Below are 6,037 nucleotides of genomic sequence, written 5' to 3' on the forward strand. Positions count from 1 at the left end.
ACAAAAGCTTCAGACAGCCTGGAGTCCACTCTATGAGTCTAGACACCATTCCTTCTCTTGAAGTTACTTTGCACTAACCAGCCCTTCTCCTATTAGGGTTACTAGTAAGTTGTACTTTTAAGGGGAGGTGTGGCTTTATTTCCTTATTTGTCGCAACTGGAGCACACAGTCCCATTGGAGATAATTCTTATGAGAATTTTTCTTATTTATTTATTCATTCATTTCCTTTTACATCCTGATCGTAACCCCTGTCCCTCCTCTCTTCCCAGCCCCACCCTTACAAATCCTTCTCTCCATTGCACCCTCCTCATCTCCTCAGAGAAACAGAGCGCCCCCTTGGGTACCACTCCACACTGGGACATATAGTCCCTATAGGACTAGACATGTCCTCTCCCTCTGAGACCCAACCAGTCAGTCCAGATAGGGGGAGAGGGCCAAGAACAGAGACTGAGAAAGCCCCCGCATACCCTGCTCCACTGGTTAGGGGACCCACATGAAGTCCAAGTGGCACATTTTCTGTAAATATGTAGGGAGTCTAGTTTTTTATCTTAGCCATTCTGACAGCTATAGGGTAATCTCAGGGTCGTTTTGATTTGCATTTCCCTTATGAGTAAGGACATTGAACATTTCTTTTAGTGCTTCTCGGTCATTCAAGATTCCTTTGTTGAGAATTTTCTGTTTAGTTCTATACTCCATTTTTAAATTGAGTTATCTGATTTGTTGATGTCTACTTTCTTCAGTTCTTTATAAATTTTTGGATATTAGCACTCTGTCAGATATAGGGTTAGTGGAGATCTTTTCCCAATCTGTAGGCTGCTGTTTTGTTCTATTGACAGTGTCCTTTGCCTTACTTTTCAGTTTCATGATGTCCCATTTATCAATCATTGATTTTAGAGTCTGCATAGAGAAAATGGCCATCTTTCCAAAAGAAATCTACAGATTCAATGCAATTCCCACCAAAATTCCTACACAATTCTTTACAGACCTTGAAAAAGCAATTTGCAACTTCATATGGAAATGCAAAAGCAAACAATAAATCAATAAAATAAACAAACAAACAAAAACCAGGGTAGCTAAAACAATTCTGAACAATAAAAGAACTTCTGGAGGTATCACCATCCCTGATCTCATGCTGTACCAGAGAACAATAGTAACCAAAACTTCACTGTATACGTATAGGAACAGACAGGTTGACAGAAAGGATTGAATTGAAGACCCTGATATAAACCCACACACTGATGGATACTTGATTTTTGACAAAGAAGGAGAAAGCCACACAATGGTAAAAAGAAAGCGTCTTCAACAAGTGGAGCTGGTTTAACTGGATGTCTGCATGTAGAAGAATAAACTAGATCCATCTTTATCACCCTGTACAAAATTCAAGTCCAAGTGGATCAAAGATCTCAACATAAAGCTGGATCCAATAAATCTTATAGAACAGAAAGTGGGGAATACCCTTGAATGCATTGGTACAAGAAACAACTTCCTGAACAGAATACCAATGACTCAGGCTCTAAGAGCGTTAAATGTTGATACAAGATAGACAGTCTCCACTTGTTTTATTTGATTCAGATCAGATCTACCTTTCCAGTGTTTATGGCTTTTCCTTGTGAGGCATAAAGAAACATCTATTCATGCCATGCAGGACACTGACAACAATACAAAGGAACAATCCTTCTCATGTCCACCTTAGTGCACTGGGTAGTTCATTGGTGTTCTTTACAAAGCATGGACAACTCATAGGCCAGCATGGGTCACATTCATGAAAGCCACACCTTGGAACTCCCTTCAGAACACTCAGCTTCTGGCCTCAAAGGTCTTTTCTTCCTAGGATTATCATTGGTTCCAGAACCTTGGAGAAGGATCTTGCTACTCTTGTAACTTTCACAACCTACATGATTCTATTAAGTTTGGTTTATTCCTAGGCTAGGAAGTGTCACTCTGGGTGAGGAAATTTCAATTCTGAGTAGCCCGCCAACAGATGTTCAGGACCTGGCTATTCCTGGGAAGGCTGATACCAGGTCAAAGAGAGCTCAGGCCTAAAGGATGCTCTGCTGACCTGTTATTCACCCCCAGACTCATTGTCATCTCATTGTAATACACTAGCCTAGTAAAATTCCTCTCTGACTGGGTCATCTTGGCCTAGCATCCTTTCAAACAGATTCTAACCAGTTCACATGAGCATTAAAGAAGAGGAAGTGTTACCCCTGAACGGAAGTGTTACCTGACTCTCTCCATAAAAAGTTCAAGGAAAATATCTCTGCTTGTTTTCTAAACTCCTCCCTCATCTGACTGTTAAAGACCCCTCACCTTTAACCGGAATGAAAGGCTGTTTCACTAATGACTGCTCCTTCCTCTAGCTAAAAATAAACCTTCCTTCATGGCTCAACTAAATCTCAGTTTTGCTATTGTGTCTCAACACCATGAAGAAGAAAGAACCCAGTTAGATGACTAACCCTTTCGGACTATTCCTTTGAGACATGGTGTTTAGAGCCGGTAATAAAGGGACCTACTGTACTAATTGAAATGTTTGGTTTCCTTTGACAAGGAGTTGATGTTACTGTTTGGAGATGGGTTTATACTACTAATAATGTCTAGAAAGAGTTCCCTCTGTGATAGTCTCCCAAGTCAGAAAATAGCAGTTTATATCTGTTTAAAATGCATGGAGGACCTAAAAAAGATAAAGTTTTTATCCCTCACAGGCAAATTAGATAAGATCTCAAGTAATCACAGTCCCTACTTCTAACCCAAAGATAAGAAAGTGATAATGCAGCTGTTAGAAAGGGAAAGAGAAATAACAAGATGGAGAGATAGAGAGAAGAAAGAAAGATCCCTGCTGCAGAATGCACATTTTCTCAAGGTTTCATCAAAAAAAATCTCCAAAGTGATCATGTCCTAGGACATACAGCAAATCTGAATGATCATAAAGCTTTAAATGTTTCTTATATCTCAATGCATCACTTTGGAATCATAGCACAAGGTAGAGCAGAGGAAGCAAGACAAACACATGAAGACGGAACAACTTGTACACTATGCACTGTGTGTGTGTGTGTGTGTGTGTGTGTGTGTGTGTGTGTGTGTGTGTCCCCTCATGTGTGAGTGCAGGTGATCACAGGCTGTGGTGAACATGAGGTTGGCAGAAGATAAGACAGCCCCACTTGTCAATCCTCACCCCTGCCTTGTTTGAGACAGTATCTCATGGCTGCTTCATACACCAACCTAGTTGACCTTTCTTATGATTCTTCTGCCTCTACTTCCTGTCTTCTATAGGAGCTCTTAGACTTCAGATGTGTGTGCCAATGTATCTGGCTTTATATCAGCCCTGCGGATCTGAACTCAAATTCTCACACTACCACAGCAAGGGCTTTACACACTAAGCCATCCCTCCAACTGAAAGATGCCTTCTTGAATCATTAATAGGTCACTATAAAAAAATCATAGAGGTAGTGTAAATCTTCTAAATGAAATTAAGCATGAGACAACAAGATCTGAATGTACACTTAATAAAAGAGTTTGTGATTATGGGTGCTTACATTAATAGATGATTTCAAAAAATTAACCTTATTGTACATGGCAAGGTATTAGATAAACAATAATAATCCAAGCCAAACACTAGTAAAGGAAAGAATTTAGAGAGAGAGAGAGAGAGAGAGAGAGAGAGAGAGAATAAAAGATTAAATAATAAAAGAACACTATGCTCAATGAGGGAAAATGAAAATCAGGAATGGTGCAGAAATGTCCACTTTTACTATTCTCATTAAAAATGGTGTTTGGAGGGATGGAGCGATGGCTCAGCTAATAACCAGTGGAATAGAATTGAAGACCCAGAAATGAACCCACACACCTATGGGCACTTGATTTTTGACAAAGGAGCCAAAACCATCCAATGGAAAAAAGATAGCATTTTCACCAAATGGTGCTGGTTCTACTGGAGGTCAGCATGTAGAAGAATGCAGATCGATCCATGCTTATCACCCTGTACAAAGCTTAAGTCCAAGTGGATCAATGACCTCCACATCAAACCAGATACACTCAAACTAATAGAAGAAAAGTGGGGAAGAGTCTCGAACACATGGGCACTGGAGAAAATTTCCTGAACAAAACACCAATGGCTTATGCTGTAAGATCAAAAATCGACAAATGGGATCTCATGAAACTGCAAAGCTTCTGTAAGGCAAAGGACACTGTTGTTAGGACAAAACGGCAACCAACAGATTGGTAAAAGATCTTTACCAATCCTTCAACTGATAGAGGGCTCATATCTAAAATATACAAAGAACTCATGAAGTTAGATGGCAGGGAGACAAATAACCTTATTAAAAATGGGGTTCAGAGCTAAAAAAAAGAATTCACAGCTGAGGAATGCCGTATGGCTGAGAAGCACCTAAAGAAATGTTCAACATCTTTAGTCATAAGGGAAATGCAAATCAAAACAACACTGAGATTCCACCTCACACCAGTCAGAATGGCTAAGATCAAAAATTCAGGCTACAGCAGATGCTGGTGAGGATGTGGAGAAAGAGGAACACTCCTCCATTGTTGGTGGGATTGCAGACTGGTACAACCATTCTGTAAATCAGTCTGGAGGTTCCTCAGAAAATTGGACATTGCATTACCTGAGGACCCGGCTATACCTTTCTTGGGCATATACCCAAAAGACTCTCCAACATATAACAAAGACACATGCTCCACTATGTTCATAACAGCCTTATTTATAATAGCCATAAGCTGGAAAGAACCCAGATGCCCTTCAACAGATGAATGGATACTGAAAATGTGGTACATCTACACAATGGAATATTACTCCGCTATCAAAAACAATGACTTTATGAAATTCATAGGCAAATGGATGGAACTGGAAAATATCATCCTGAGTGAGGTAATCCAATCACAGAAAAACACACATGGTATGCATTCATTGATAAGTGGATATTAGCCCAAATGCTCAAATTACCCTAGATGCATAGAACACATGAAAGTCAAGAAGAATGATGAAAATGCATATGCTTCACTCCTTCTTTAAAAGGGGAAAAAGAATACCCTTGGGAGGGAATAGGGAGGCAAAGTTTAGAACAGAGACTGAAGGAACGCCCATTCAGAGCCTGCCCCACATGTGGCCCATACATATACAGCCACCAAACTAGATAAAATGGATGAAGCAAAGAAGTGCAGGCTGACAGGAACCGGATGTAGATCTCTTCTGAGAGACACAGTCAGAATACGGCAAATACATAGGCGAATGCCAGCAACAAACCACGGAACTGAGAATGGGACCCCCACTGAAGGAATCAGAGAAAGGGCTGAAAGAGATTGAAGGGACTTGAGACCCCATATGAACAACAATGCCAACCAACCAGAGCTTCCAGGGACTAAGCCACTACCCAAAGACTATACATGGACTGACCCTGGGCTCCAACTGCATAGGTAGAACGAATAGCCTAGTAAGGGCACCAGTGCAAGGGGAAGCCCTTGGTCCTGCCAAGACTGGTCCCTCAGTGAACGGGATTCTTGGGGGGAAGGCGGTAAGGGGAGGAGGATGAGGAGGGGAACACCCATATAGAAGGGGAGAGGGAGGGGCTAAGGGGATGTTGGCCTGGAAACCGGGAAAGGGAATAACAATTGTAATGTAAATAAGAAATACCCAATTTAATAAAGATGAACAAAAAAGAAAAAAAAGATTTCAATGTTGTAATCATACTAATGTCCAGTAACAAATCAATAGTGAGTGACATCTCATATGATCAAAGTCAAAGGTGCGATGTTCCTGATGACTTGGAAGACGCGGTAGAGTTGTTTCTTCTCTGTCTCCTGCTCAGGTAGGTATCATCAACAAGTACAGGTATGGCTCACCAATGCTAACCATCCACGATGGACTACCCACACATGCTTTGAGTGATACATACTTATTTTTCAAAGTCCTCAATTAAAGTGTTGTACGCTATACTAATCTTGAAGTCATTCGTTCTTTCAAGTTGTCCTTGCACAATTAAGCTTTACTCCTACCAACATTGCTGCTGAGCTCAATTTTCCAAGGATA

Source organism: Rattus rattus, chromosome 9, assembly GCF_011064425.1.
Source record: "Rattus rattus isolate New Zealand chromosome 9, Rrattus_CSIRO_v1, whole genome shotgun sequence".
NCBI lineage: Eukaryota > Metazoa > Chordata > Mammalia > Rodentia > Muridae > Rattus > Rattus rattus.